The sequence below is a fragment of the Pleurodeles waltl genome, chromosome 9, assembly GCF_031143425.1.
Source record: "Pleurodeles waltl isolate 20211129_DDA chromosome 9, aPleWal1.hap1.20221129, whole genome shotgun sequence".
In the NCBI taxonomy this organism is placed as follows: Eukaryota; Metazoa; Chordata; class Amphibia; order Caudata; family Salamandridae; genus Pleurodeles; species Pleurodeles waltl.
This window is the reverse complement of record NC_090448.1, coordinates 228,939,274-228,955,347: the sequence shown is the minus strand read 5'-3', so window position 1 is coordinate 228,955,347 and position 16,074 is coordinate 228,939,274.

The window sequence follows — 16,074 nt, the reverse complement described above, 5'->3', positions numbered from 1 at the left end:
GACCACATCTCACCCATGCTCTTTTCATTTAATTGCTTCCCCATCAAAGCAACATAATTTTCAGACAGGCCTGCATCACTCATAAAGCACTTCAAGGGAATAAACCGATCTACTTCAACCAGAAACTGTGGGTCTCTGGGGCACAATGTTGTTTGAGAAGTACAGACCCTCTCTTTCTAGAAATCCCCACTATGAAAAGGCGAGAACACCGAAGCAATCCTTCTCAGGATGCGCACCCAGAATCTGGAACTCACTTCATCCAAACATCAGCCCAATCCCCTGCTTATAAAGTGCTCAAAAATGGAACTGAAAAGGTTACTTTTCCAGCGTTGCTTCCAAGTGTAATTACGGGACTGGAACTCATCATAAGTCCTTCTACTACCTTTCGACTATGCCAGCTACGCCTTTCCCCATTTGAACAGTTGCATACCCCTGGTAAAACCCTTTTGGGTAAATAGCCTCCATAATAAAATTTGATTACTGTGACTTTAAGTTTTGACCACAGACATGGCCACTGCTTGAAGAGTAGAAAGTACATTCATTAACATTCTCTTTACTACTGCACCCCTGTAGTTAAGTATGTGTTTTGACCACTGACTTGTGTGCCACCACTTTGCACCTGGATTAGCTGTCCAGGGTTCACTAGTTGCAGACTACATTTTGTGTTCAGTTTAGCTGCCTATTGACTTTATCATAGCATTAGACATTGCCATGTTAAATCTGTTTGTATTTTTCCACATTGTAAACTGTGCTTATTTTCGTGCTTTTTCTCACAAAGGGCTTTGGTTGATAAGGATGTACTCAGACGGCAGGGAACGGCCTTGTTTTGATTTGACACCTTGGGATTGTGGGCAAATCCCAACTTGTTATTTTCAAAGCAGACCTAAACTAGCCAGCATGTTTGAATTGCTAACTGAGGGGGGTTTCCAGAAAGCTCTTTCTGTTTTTTTTTTAAAGATATAAAAAGACCCAGTGCGACAGCGAGAGTGGCCTCAATCAGGATTCTTGATGTAGGATGCCTGGTATCTGTCCCGTGAGGGTGGTAATCTCTTTCTCGCAGTTGAACGGGGTCATCGTCTTGCTAGCATGAGAAAGGTGAAGGCTTGGCAGGTCCTAGGGGGATGAATTTGTACTTCATTATTCACTTTGCAATTATAATATAATATAAATATATATATTTGCTGTGTACACTGCAGTGGAGAATCATTTTGGTATGTTTTCCTTTTATTGCTGTGACTATTTTTAAATATGTGCTTTCAACATGCTAATCTCCTTTTTAGGAACCTCGTGATGAAATATTAATAAATGTCTTCTTTGAACTGAGAAGTGCATTCCAGAGATTTTTGTCAGCAGTCAGCTCAGTCATTAGTAAAAGCAAAGGAACCCCTTCCCTTCCCCCACATCTCCTCCTAATCTACTGTGATAGTCTGTAACTTTCTTGTTCTTGGACCAACTAAAGTGCTCGGACACCCCTAGGTTTTGTTTGCATTATACAAAAAAAACAAAAAATACATAAAAAACTTTGAGGAACTCCTAACCAAGATTCCAAGAGTGCTTGTGCACATGTATGTACTGGGTTCTGATATTTTGGTTCAGTTTCAGTTATAAATTGGGTTTCTAGTTTGCAGAGGTATGCACCCTATCTAAGTAGGGACCACAATCCTAGTCAGGGTCATAGCTTCAATGATCCTGTGCTCAACCTCTGGTAGTTTGGCACAGAGTAATCAGGCTTAACTTAAAATGGCAATGTGTAAAGTATTTGTGTAACAGTTCAAACAGTATAACATTGAAAATACCACACAAAAATAATCCACACCAGGTTAGAAAAATAGAGCTTAATTTAATTAAGAAGACCGAAAACACAAAAATCCAATAAGTAGAAGTCAAGATATGAATTTTTAAAGAGTAAATGAAACTGTAGCGCTCAGAAGCGGAAAGCGCCAACCTGAGCTATCTGGTTACGCTAGACCAGGCCAAAGTCAAAAGTTCAGGCCGACTGCGATGGGAAGCACGCTGGCTACAAGACCCACACAGGGGTCACTGAGCAAAAGCACCTTGGTCCTTCAGATGCATCATTTCTGATTGACACAATGAAGTTGATACATCTGTTCTTGGTCCACGCTGCAGAAAGCAGTGAGGTGATGTGACATCAATCCAGAGGATGAAGGCAATGCATTGATCCTGGAACACACAGAGAAGACGATGCAGTGCGCAGTCTGCAATGTGGTACTTTAATTCTTGCAGCAGGGGCGTGCTGTTGTCCACGGCGATGTGGTATCCTTGATCCTCGCAGCAGCAGCGATGTGGTAGTAATGCATTGACGGTGAAGGAGATGCATCAGTTCCGATCGGTTCAACAAGGTTGACTTTTTTTGAAGGAGCAGCTAGAAAACCCTACTTCCAAGGGCCCAGGACTGGGTTGGCACCACTTGGCAGGGCAGGACTCAAAGCTGGCAGGGTCCACAGGCTGTAGCAGGATTGTTGGAGGTCTTTTGTGGCCCTGAGAGTTAAAAAAACAGGAGGCAAGCCAGCAAGCCCTTGGATCAATGTGGGTTCAAGTGATGCAGGTCCAGTCCTTCTCACCCGGGCAGGGGAACAGCAGGCAGCAGTGCAGCTCAGCAAGGCAGGGATTCAACAGAGTAGCAGTCCTTTAAGCAGCATAGCAGTCCCTTTTCCTGGCAGAATCTTCACAGGTCCGGAGGTGTACTGAAGGTCTGGTGTCATGGGTCCAGTACTTATACCAAGTTGTGCCTTTGAAGTTGGGGACACTTCAAACAAAGCTTTGAAGTGCTCAGAGGTCCACCCTTCCTGCCCTGGCTCCACACTCACGATAGGAAGAATAATTAGCCCTTTGTGTGTGTGCAGACACAGCCTATTCAGGTGTAAGTGTGATGCTGGGCCCAGCCCTCCCCCCCCCCCCCCCCTCCATTGAGATGCATGCAGTCACACCCTGGTTCCCTTTGTGTGTAGATGTCTAGAGGGAGTACACAGAGCACAGGTGTCACCCAGCCCAGACTGACCAGATACAGGCAGAAGGCACAAGAAGGCTATAGCAAGTAAATGCCAGCTTTCTAAAAGTGGCATTTGCTAAACTGCATTTAGAAATGAATTTCACAATAAATTGTGATTTTAAATTGAGTCCAGTGACACCAAACTCATCAGACTTACCTCTTACAGATTGTGCATTAAAGTTATAAGATGTGATACGGTAATAGTAATGATAGCCTATGGGAGAGATAGGCCTTGCAGTGGTGAAAAACTACTTTAGCAGTTTTTCAGTACCAGGATATGTACAACTTAAAATATGTTTTAAATACATTGCACCCTGCCCTCTGTGTTGTTGAGGGCCTAACTTAGGGGTGACTTATATGTATAAAAAAAGAAGGTTTGGGCCTGCAACAGGTTTATCTTTCCAGGTCGAGGTGGAAGGGTGAACTGCAAATACAGGTTCTGCAATGGCAGGCCTGAGTCATGGTTAGATGGCTACTTAAATGGGTGGCACAATGAGTGTTGCAGGCGTGCTAGTAGCATTTATTTTACAGGCCCTGGGAACTTGTAGTGCACTTTACTAGGAATTTATAAGTAAATTAAAGATGCAAATTGGGTATTAGCCAATGTTACCATGTTTAGAGGAGAGAGCACATGCACTTTAGCACTGGGTAGCAGTGGTACAGTGTTCAGAGTCCTAAAGCCAACAAAAAAAAGAGGTCCGACAAAGAGGAGGGGGAAGGCAAAAAGGTTGAAGTGACTCTTCAGAGAGGGACATTTTTCAACAGTTTCTAAATTTGAGATCACTTGTAAAGATGGAATGAGAAGTCCAGGTTTGTGGTTGTAATGATCTAGATGCCTACTGAAGCGACAGATGTCACTGAGAGAATGCCTGAGACTGATAACATGAAACATGAGCGAATGAAGCAAGCTCTTGTGGGACTGTTTCGACTAAAGTCAGCTCAGTTCGTTCAGAGGTGTGCAAGTACAAAAAACAGATGGTGTTCTGTTGGCTCTTGAGGTGAATACATGGGTTCATAATGTGTTGCATAACTGGAACAATTGGGTGACAGGGATGGAGGTAATGACAAATAGTAACAATTATTACATTATTTCAACCCTTTTTTTCAAAGCCTTACAGTCTAAAAATAACAGGTGACACTATCACATAAACGATTGAATCATTTAATTGCTTTTGGAAGAATAAAAGTCTAAGCTGACCCTTGATAGTTACAAATGTTAATACAGAGGTAGGGAAGGCACCACATGAATAAAAGTTACAAAATTCCAGAGAGGCAATTTAATCTGAAATAAGGAATGTGATTGCTCCTGGACAGAGTCCAATTAAGTATGTAAGTCTTTGCAGCCAGCCAGTATGTGTTTTGCACAGGTTAAATCAGCATGTGTTCTTCAGTTAGACCATAATACCCTTTTCACTTGGCTTTGTCGTTACAAATTCCAGCAGGGCCAGAGGCATGGTAGAGATATTTCATTCTCATGCCCTTACCACTTCATACAGCGCTGTGAAAGGCTACACAATCCCTCTCCTTTGAGCTTTAGCAGTTGCAGCCACACTGAGGTGCAGGATCACCAGCCTTGTCTTTTGTGCTTACTGCTTTAAATAACAAGATATCCTATGTTGCTTAAAGCTCAAGGATAGACTGAGAGGTGCAAGGTATGAGGTATACTGGTCGAGGTGCATGAAGAAGGGGCAGATGTCACTGGGAGAATGCCAGAAGCTGCTTATTCAAACCACACTGAGGAGCAGGAACACAAGCCTTCTCCTTTGCGCCAACTGCTTCAAACAGTAAACCGGCCTCTGCTCATCAAAGCTCAGGGATAGAATAGGAAGTTCAAGACAGTGGTTGTAATTATTCTGAGGCCTGCTGTAGGGACAGATGTCATTGGGAGTATTAGAAATAGGGTCTTTGGTTGGCAGTCAGGTTACCCCCTGTCCATGCAAGGACCTTCATTCTAGTCAGGATCACCCTCAGCTAACCCCCGCTCATCCCCTTGGTAGCTTGGCACGAGCAGGCAGGCTTAACTGCAGAGTCTAGGTGTGAAGTATTTGTAACAACACACACACAGTAACACAGTGAAAACACTACAAAATGACAAAACACAGGTTTAGAAAAAAAGGTAATATGTATCAAAACAAAACAAGACCAAAACGACAAAAATCTACCATACACAAGTCAAGTTATGAATTAAAAAGCAAAAAGAGTCTTAAATCCTTTAGAAAACAGTACTAACACTGTTAGCATTCAAAATAACACCGCATGCGCGAGTACGCGTCGGAAAAGGGCAGCGATGCGTCAGTTTCTCACCCGCAAGCGAGACCGTGCGTTGTTCCTCCTCCAGTCGGGTCAGCATGCCTCGTATCTTCTCTCGCAGGATAGCGATGCGTCGATCTGGACCAGCACCTCGGGTCCGGGCAGGCTTTGCGTTGTTTTTCCGTACCCAGCGAGGTTTGCATCGAAAATCCTGCCGCACGGTATCAGCAAAACCGCACTATGTGGGTTTCGACATCATCAGCCTCTGTCAGCATGTGTTGCGCATCATTTCTCCAGCCGTGTGCGTGGATCTTCCAGCCGCGATGCAGGTGGAGCATAGATGTCAGCCTCAAAGCCGGCGGCGCGGCGATTCTCAGCAGGTGCATTGAAATTTTCTCTGCACGGTGGTCTATGCGTGGATTTTTAGTCTTGGTCTGACAGCTTCACCTTTCAAGGGCTCAGGAACTGGATAGGGCACCAGTAGGCAGGGCTCGAGGCTCAACAGAGAGTCCAGGTGCTGGCAGGGGAAGTCTTTGATAGCCCTGAGACTTCAACAACAGAAGGCAAGCTCAGGTCAAGCCCTTGGAGATTTCTTCACAAGCAGGAATGCACAACAAAGTCCAGTCTTTGTCCCCTTGCACAGACAGAAGAAGCAACTGCAGGATAGCTCCACAAGGGAAGCATTTCTCCTCAGCTCTTCTCCAGGCAGAGGTTCCTCTTGATTTCCAGACGTGATCTAATTTTCAGGGCTTTGGGTGCTCTTCTTATACCCATTTTGTCCTTTGAAGTAGGCCTACTTCAAAGGAAAGTCTCTCTCTTGTTTGTGAAATCCTGCCTTGCCCAGGCCAGGCCCAAACACTCACCAAGGGGTTGGAGACTGCATTGTGTGAGGGCAGGCACAGCCCTCTCAGGTGTAAGTGACTACTCCCCCCTCCCTCCTAGCACAGATAGGTCTAGAGAGAGGTGCAACCAGCCCAACTGTCAAACTGACCCAGACAGGAAATCCACAAACAGGCAGAGTCACAGAATGGTTTAAGCAAGAAAATGCCTACTTTCTAAAAGTTGCATTTTCAAACACACAATCTCAAAACCAACTTTACTAAAAGATGTATTTTTAAATTGTGAGTTCAGAGACCCCAAACTCCACATGCCTATCCGCTCCCAAAGGGAATCCATGCTTTAATCATGTTTAAAGGCAGCCCCCATGTTAACCTATGAGAGGGATAGGCCTTGCAACAGTGAAAACCAAATTTGGCAGTATTTCACGGTCAGAACATATAAAACACATTAGTATATGTCCTACCTTAAACATACACTGCACGATGCCCATGGGGCTACCTAGGTCCTACCTTAGGGGTGTCTTACATGTAAGGAAAGTGAAGGTTTAGGTCTGGCAAGTGGGTACCATTGCCAAGTTGAATTGGCAGTTTAAAACTGCACACACAGACACTGCAGTGGCAGGTCTGAGCCATGTTTACAGGGCTACTAATGTGGGTGGCACAGCCAGTGATTCAGGCCCATAGCAGCATTTGACTTACAGGCCCTGGGCACCTCTGGTGCATTGTACTAGGGACTTACCAGTAAATCAAATATGCCAATCTAGGAAATCCAATTACACATACATTTTACATAGGAGCACTTGCACTTTAGTACTGGATAGCAGTGGTAAAGTGCCCAGAGTAACAAAAACAGCAAAAACAGAGTCCAGTACACATCAACAACCTGGGAAACTGAGGCAAAAAGTTAGGGGAGACCACGCCAAGGATGCCAAGTCTAACCGGAAAAATACCTGAGACTGATAACGGCCGCATTCTAGCACAGTCTTTATTGCATTTTTGAAGGGAGCCTTCCCAGTGCCTGGACCTCCACCCAAGGGGGTGCAGACATCTCACATTCCCTGAATGGGGAAGCTGTTCCCTCCCCCCTCCATCTTGTGCCATGTTTGACCAGGGGCATCCTAAATGGGTCCCTCTGTGCTTAATGATGAATACTATGAGTGAAACGTGAGGTTGAACATCAGTAGACATCCGCTGTAGCGTTTGCAGAATCTCCTTTCAGTATTTGCCCCCAGCCAATACTTCATGCTTGCAACCCCTGAGATGATCAGCTCTTTGTGCTGAAGCAGTGGTTCAGTGGTAACCTGATGGTGGACAGGCTGTTTGATAGGCTAGTGCCTATCAAAGTACCTACTATAACATTATCTTCACATGCAACTCATGTTGTTTTTTTCCTACAGTGCTGAAACCTTAAATCACATGCTAACTCAAAAAATGCTCCACTGTAATCTAACACTACCTAATCTCTTCTAGCTCATCTATTAACCTCACCAATAAAAGGACTCTCATATTCACCTTTCCCCGTTTATAATCACACCTGACTTTTGTTACTTTATTGTAGGCGGGTGTCTCCCACCGCGCCTACAGACTCCTCCGACTGGCGCTGTTTGCGCGCGTCGGAGGTGGGAGTTTTCCATCCCCATGGTAACGTGGGGGCGGCTCCGGACGCCGAGGATGCGGATTTCTGGGTCCCGGGTGCTGAAAACAGCAACAACGGACTCGGAAAGGGGTCGGAGGAGACTTCGGAGGCAACGACCTCGAAAGACGGAGCCGAGCATCGGGAGGCGGCGTCCGTAGCAGAAGGAGCCAGGATTAAGAAGCAGGAGCTTCTCAACGAGAGAAGAAGACGCAAAGAGGGAACCAGCCCACGAGAGACGAGCGCTTGCCGCCACGTCCCAGGAGGGACGTGGGTAAACAAGGTACGGTCCTTGTTCAGAGGACAAGCCAGCACTTATAAACAGGGAACAGGGGAGGAGAGAGCGGGAGGGAAGGAGGAGGTGGGGAAGAGGGGACTAAACGGAGGAAACCTCTACTATTAATTAGAGCAGTGGATAGATTATAACTCTTGGACCTGAGTTATATCAAGAACTTCTCTCTCTTTTTCCCTTGTCTCTCACAATTCTACTTTCAAGTTAAATATATATATATGCCCGACTTACCTTCCATTCCACTCCTTTGTTTTCGGTTCACCGGGAGTCCAAGACAAGGCGGCGCCAGTCAAGAAAGGACCTATAAAGAACACCAAAAAGGAGAACATTACCGAAAATATCGCACGAAGAATCTAAAACCACCTGTTTGCACAGAAGTCTTAAATAAATATCACCTTCATTTATAATACGTCTCCGAGTCCTTCATACCACCCTCTCGTCCCGTAACAGTGGTGTCAGAAGTGGGATGAGATAGGTGGTACGAAGACTCCGGCACAAATGGGAGACAAGCCAACGCTGGAGGACATGATTCAGCAACTAGCTGAAGGTCAAAGACACCTACAGCTCGTATGGGAGGCGCATCAGCGGGAGGCAAAAGAAGATCGGGAAGCCCTGCACACCGCATTAAAGAGCCAAGCTACCATCATGGCTAATAATCAATTGGTACACGAAACTGCTTTACAGAAATTAACTGATGCCATCGCAGCAAGTAAAGTACATCCAAACGTCCCGAGTTCCGTGCTGCAAAAATTTCAAGAGGGGGAGGACCCCGACGCGTTCTTCACAAACTTCTAACGCGTGGCCTCCAATGGCCGGAAGAGCGCTGGGGTCAATACATTGCCCCTCTCTTAACAGGTACATTACAGATGGCGTACCAAGCAGCCAACCCCGGAGGTACTACACCCTATAAAGATATCAAGAGCAGTATATTAGAGAGGGTAGGCCATGACTCAGAGTATTACAGGATGAGGTTCCAGAAAATCAGGTGGGGACAGAGTGAGGATCCCAGAACCTTCTATTTCCGAGTGAAAGATCTAGGGTTAAAATGGTTGGGACCTCTGGGAACTGAAAGAGAGGACATTATCAAGGCGGTTATACTGGAGAAATATTTGGACTCACTTCCCGGTTCTACTAGGAATTGGATAAGACAACATCCAAAAGTTGACACCGAAATGGCCGTAGATCTAGCCTGTGCCTATCACCGATCTGTTGATTTTAAGAACCCAGGTATCAGAGTCAATACCAAACCTCCAGTAGTACCCCTTAAATATCCCCCACGACGGTTATCGGAAGAACCGGGGCTGAGTCGGAGTGGAGAGGCGGCCCCCATGCAACAGGCCCAATGTTACAGCTGTGGGGAATGGGGCCACATTGCCAGAATGTGTCCAAGAAAAAGCGACAGGGTAGAACCCATGGAAATCGGGGTCACTAGGGGTAGAGTACTGTGTACCGGTAAGGGAAACCTTAGGTTCAAACAAACCGTCAAGATAAACGGGAACCCCATACAGGCTCTTATAGACTCGGGTTGCAGTCAGTCGGTGATACGAGGTAACCTGTTAAACCGTATGGACCAAACTTCCCAACAATGGGTTTCCATCTGCTACATCCACGGGGATAAAACCAATTACCCTTTGGCTCTGGTACATTTATTTTACCACAAAGAAACTGAAGTGAATGCATTGCATGGTTTGCCTGAATACACAAGACTAATCCCAATAACCAACACATTGATTTACATTGGCCAATAATGTCAGGTACTGGGTACCTGCACTTTTTCATTTTGAGACTGAGAGTACCAATAGCACAGGGATAACCACTAACCTTGCGCTCCGAAGCAGCGTGCCGTCCAGTGTAAATCGCTTCAACATTTTGTCAGGGGTAGGCACCACTTTATATATGGAAGTACAATTCTATGTCAGGACCGGAGGCGAGGATTATGCATTATCTTTCTTCACTTTTTATTAACAGCAGGTTCAAAGTGCAACAAAGAAAAGAACTACAACACCCATGGGACACGTCACCATGGCAACCAATGTCCAATTATAACACTATCTGACAGCCCGTATATATATCAGTCCGTACCGGTGTCCTTCCTCTTTCTTCACTGCTCATTCGTCAGTTAAGTGCTTTTCCCTTACTGTCTCTGGGTTGAGAAGAGTGACTTTATTATGTATTTGTGGAAAATGTTATTGTTCTGACTGCTATTGCAAGTGTTTTCGCTGTGCCACTGTTGTTGTAGGCTGCTTAGCAACCACGCCACGCAGTAGGCATTTTCTTCGCCCGAGCGCAGATTTCTTTTGAATCTACGTCTGGTCCACCAGAGGGCGCTCTTTCGCGCGATCCGGTGCCCGAAGCGTTCTCTTAGCGATTTGAGCCACGTTAAGCACTCGATCGCTTCAGAGTAGCGCACTAGGGTTCTTAGTGGGCCTACTGCTCACTGTGAACCCTCCAACCCCCGCAGTGACACCGCTTTGCGGTTGCTTTTACAGTACTCCATCGGAGGAACGCAGCGATCGCGGATCGCACGTTGAGATGTTCGTCTCTAGTTCGGCTGACAGAAGTGCGGGGGGGCTTCCCTCTATATATTTTTTTAAGGGAGTGTTTTTCTCTGTCTCTAACCTTTCTGTGCTTCCCCCATGCAGTCCTTACAGGACCATGATACTTACCCCACCCTGTCCACAGGGGAGGGCACCTCTCAGCGGACTCTTCCTCCTGAGGTGGATGTCCTCCTTACACAGGCCATCACTAGGGCCTTGGCCCCCTTGAGGGATAGCGTGGCCAAACTATCGGACCACGTCTTTAAGGGGACGGGCATGCTGGGGGGGACGGGGACTGACCATAAGAGTGCGTCAGCCCCCAAGAAAATCCACAAGCGTGACGCGGGGCACCTGGAGGGCTTCGACATCCTTACAGAAGCTTTCCATAAGAGTGTGTGCACGCTCAAGCGACCACCCTTCCGGGAGAGTTCTGACCCCGGAGAGACCAGTGAGGTGGCTCACCACGTATTAGACCCTGAGGTCGGGTCACCCAAGCGGGTTGAGGGGGACACAGAAGGGGGCTCTTCCTCAGAAGAGGAACAGGATTCAGGGTGTCCGTGGCGTCCGACTTCTAACTTATCCGACTCGCAGGAGGCTGAGGACTCCAATTCTGATATGTTACAACCAGAGGACATTTTTCATCCTAGGTCCTCGGAGTGGCGCCCTGAGAAGAGAGTGGCAGACTATGTCGCCAGTAAAATCAGGCAGCCTCTTGATAAAGAGGTCAGGGCCCAGCTGAGGTCTGAATGCCTTCGCCCTACTCTGCCAGACAGGGTAGCGGCAACGCCGGAGATCAACCCAAAAATGTGCACATTTTTCGTGAAATATGTGAAAGACCCCAAAAAGGGCATTGATCGCTCCTGGAGAGGGTACCAGGACAAGCTGTTGGACGTCCTGGGACCTCTCACACAGATTATACAACTAGCTGAGCATGCAAAACGCACCAACTCTGCCCTGCCTACGGACATTGTAGCAGGATGGGCCCAGAGCGCAGTATGCGTATTGGGCAATGATAATTGTGACCTCTCCACAGAGAGGAGAAGATCCCTTCTCATTAAGATCGACCCCAAGTTAGGAGAACTCTCCAACTCAGAGGCAGGGGCTATTGCCCAAGGGAACCTGTTTGGCAACCCCTTTGTGAAGGAGTTGGGCAAATTTGTTGCCACCTTCTCAGCGCTGGATAAGGCGCAAACCTCCATCAAAAAGATTTTTATGGGAAAGGTTTTTGGAGGGGCTGGAAGAGGCAGGGGTCGCACCTCCGGCTGTTCGTTTTAGCAAGGCCCCAACTCATATCCCGCAAGGAACTATGGATGAAGGGACGGCAGACAAGGCACCTTCTTCCCCAATTGGGGTAGAGGGAAAGGCAGAAGATGTGCCCGAGGTGGAGCGAATGCCCCCGGAGGTGCCAACGGTGAGTATTACCCTTTTTTCCCCTCAGGTTCTCGGGGGGAGGCTGCAGCTATTCACACACAAGTGGGCCCAGTTAACATCCGACGCCTGGGTTCTCCAGACGGTGTCAGGGTTCCACATAGAGTTCTGGCAGACTCCGGTTCAAGAGGTACTGCCTCGGCCTCTCGTCTTTTCGGAGCCAGACACCGCACTGATAGACTCGGAAGTGCAGGACCTCCTGCGCAAGGAAGCCATATGCACGCAGTCCGCCACCCCAGAGGTTTTCTGAGCAATCTCTGGTCGAGAAAAAAGACAAAGGGTTTCGGCCAGTTATCAATTTCAGGGCCTTCAACGAGTGGGTCGTCTACCGACACTTCAAAATGGAAGGCATTCACATGCTCAGGGACCTCCTCTTGCACAGGGATTGGCTGATTCGGCTAGACCTCAAGGATGCCTACCTGACGGTCCCGATTTTTCCCCCTCTTTGCCAATTCCTGCAATTCACCTGGAAGAATCAGGTGTTCGAGTTCACAACCCTGCCTTTCAACCTGTCGTCGGCACCTTGGTGCTTCACGAAACTGCTCAAGCCAGTGGTGGAGTACCTTCGGTCGCGGGGGATCCGTTTGATCATCTACCTGTTACGTACTGCGCTGGACTTCTCACTTCTGGATTTCGGATTGGCGAATACACCAAGTCTTCTACAGGTCCTGGATACTCCCAGACAAGGGCGACCACTTCTAGTAGCCACGGTGCCACTTGACAGGCTATGCCAAAGCAGACCGTACCCTCCAGAAGGAGTCCCAGAGGGAAAAAAAACCAACACTGGGGAAAAAACCTCTAACAGGAACTCCTGAATGAAAACAAGAAAAAACAGGACTTGACAACAGGAAACAAAAATAGGCAATATCCATGGTAAAAGGCATGAAAAAAGGAACAGGCAAAAATATCCCAAGGCAAAAGCAGGAACAAAGAACAGGCAAAAATCTCCCAAGGCAAAAGCAGGAACAAAGAACAGGCAAAAATCTCCCAAGGCAAAAAAGAAGGAACAAAGAACAGGAGCGAACAGCACAACCAGAAGGAAGTGTTTGCAACGCAAGGAGGAACAAGACTGACTGACTTATATACTGAGAAAAAGGAAGTGACATCACAGGAAAAGGAAGTAACACCATCTTGGATTGGGAAAAGCCCATAGACCAGTATAGGAAAAAGAAAGTAGTATAAAAGAAAAACAGAGCATGCTGGGACAAAAACACAAAGAAGACAAGATGGACACAACATGGATAGAGACAGGCAAAAAGGACCAACAAAAACCCACCACCAACAACAAAAGAAGAAAAAAGGGCTACAAGTAAGTGTAGCGCGACCGGGAGCGAAATATATGCTTCCCAGAAAGTATAGTCAAAAAACGCTGGGAACGGCGCTCCGAATATGGGTGGCGCGTTCCACCCACGAGGACAGAAAGAGATGCCGCGTCAGAGCGCGGTGTTACAGTAGGTCCCCTCTCCGAGGCACCAGGTTTGTCAGGATGATTGTCAAAAAACAGGCAAACCAAACAGGGAGCATGGACGGAGGAAGAATCCTCCCAAGAACAGTCACTGAGGGGGTATCCTTCCAACGGACCAAAAACTGTAGTTTGCGTCGAAAAATTCTGGAATCACAGATCTCCTGGACTTCATACTCAGGCTGTCCGTTGATAGAAAGAGGAGGTGGACGTTGGAACTGGCGATGGTAAGGATCAGGAACAAAGAGTTTTAACTGGGACACATGGAAAACAGGATGAACCCTCCAGGTATGAGGTAAGCGGAGACGCACAACTACAGGATTCAGGATGTGCGAAATTCGAAAGGGTCCATAAAAACGTGGTTTGAACTTATTGGTGGAAAACCGGGATGGTAGAAATCTGGAACAAAGCCATACCTTGTGGCCCACTTGATACAAAGGTGCGGCTTGCCGATAACGATCTGCCTTTCGCTTCATAGCTTGTTTCGCAGCTAGGAGAGTTGTGTGAAGTAGGCCCTGGATTCGACGGATCTGTCGTGAAAAAGAAGTGACTGCAGGCACAGAAGAGGATGTTCGAGAAACAGTTGAGAAAGTCCTCGGATGAAATCCATAAGTACAATAAAAGGGTGTGGTCTTAGTCGCACTATGTATTGTGTTGTTATAGGAGAACTCGGCAAGAGCAAGATATTCCGATCAATTGCTTTGTGTGGCATTACAGTAACATCTCAGATACTGCTGAAGTTCTTGATTTACTAGTTCAGTTTGCCCATTTGTTTGTGGATGGAAACCCGAGGATAAAGAAATCTCAATGTTAAAGAAGGCACAAAAGGCTCTCCAGAAACGTGATACGTATTTTGGCCCTCTGTCCGAAATGACCTCTTGAGGAAGACCACGGAGGCGAAAAATATCCCGTAGAAAAATGCGACTCATTTCTGTGGCCGTAGGTAGTTTCTTCAAGGCTGAAAAATGGGCCATCTTGGTGAATGAATCTACAGTCACCATGATTACTTGGTTACCAGAGGAGGTAGATAGAGAGCATATGAAATCCGTGGATAGAGTACACCAAGGAGCGGAAAGAACCGGTAAAGGTCTTAATAAACCTGCCACCTTAGTTCGGGGTGTCTTAGTCTGGGCACAGACTGGGCATGCTGACACATAGGTTTCAGTGTCTGTCTTTAGCAAAGGCCACCAAAAAGATCGCTGAAGCAGGTCCTGGATCTTCCTGATACCTCGATGACCGGCTATAGGAGAATCATGGCACATTTGCAGAGCTTCTGTCTGCACTTTCTTGGTAGGTCGGAAAAGAGCATGTTTATGATAGAAGTAGTTGTCCTTCTTCTGCAAAAAAGGAGTCACTCTATCCCATTCTGAAGCAGACAGAAACTGGTACTCGGATTGAATGCGTTCTTAAAAAGATTGAGTAGCTCCGATGATTCTGCTAGACTCAATAAGATGTGGAGAGGAGTTCTGGGTTATGTCAGGATATCTGCGGGATAAGGCATCTGCCACGAAATTCTGGGAACCAGGTATGTACGTGATCACGAAATCGTACTGGCTAAAGAAGAAAGCCCATCGAGCCTGACGACTGTTGCGACACTGAAAGCTCCGAAGACACTGGAGATTACGGTGATCAGTCCTAGCTTCAAAAGGCTCTCTGGAACCCATCAGGAAATGCCTCCATTACTTACAAGCTACTTTGAGAGCGAGTAGTTCTCGTTCCAGTACAGAATAATTTTGTTCAGCCTCTGATAGGATATGAGACAGATAAAAGATAGGATGTTCCAATCCATCATTGTCTTGCTTCTGCAGCAGAACTGCTCCAATAGCTCTGTCTGAGGCATCAGTCACGACAATAAATTTCTTGGTATTGTCAGGATGACGCAACACGGGTGCTTGGGTAAAGGCTGTCTTTAATTCTTGAAACGCGCGTTCAGCCTCCTTGGTCCAAATGAAACCCTTCTTCAGGTTCTCTTTATTAATTGTTTGTGTTATGAAACTTTGTAGGTGGGCAAAGTTCTGAATAAACTGACGATAAAAGTTTGATAAACCAAGAAAACATTGCGTTTCTTTAATGGACGTTGGAGAAGGCCAATCTAATATGGCACTGACCTTGTCAGGATCCATGGATATTCCGTGTTGATTAATACAAAACCAGAGATACCTTACTTCAGATTTATGGAACTCACACTTCTCAGGTTTACAAAACAGTGTTTTTTTCTTGAGTCTTTCCAGAACTTGCAGGACATGATCTACATGGTGCTCAGGATCACGGGAATATATCAAGATATCATCCAAATAAATTACTACATATTGATTGAGTACATCAGAGAACACTGAATCCATAAATCGTTGAAAAACAGAAGGGGCGTTAGTCAGTCCAAAGGGCATAACACAGTACTCATAGTGCCCAAAAGGGGTACGGAAAGCTGTCTTCCATTCATCTCCTTCCTTGATCCGAAGGAGATGATAGGCACCCCGTAAGTCTAATTTGGTAAATATCTTGGCTCCTTGAATGGCATCCAATATATCTCTGATTAAAGGCAGTGGATATCGATCCTTAATCGTTATTCGGTTGAATTCACGAAAGTCCACACAAGGACGCAGATCATTAGTCTTCTTTGGGA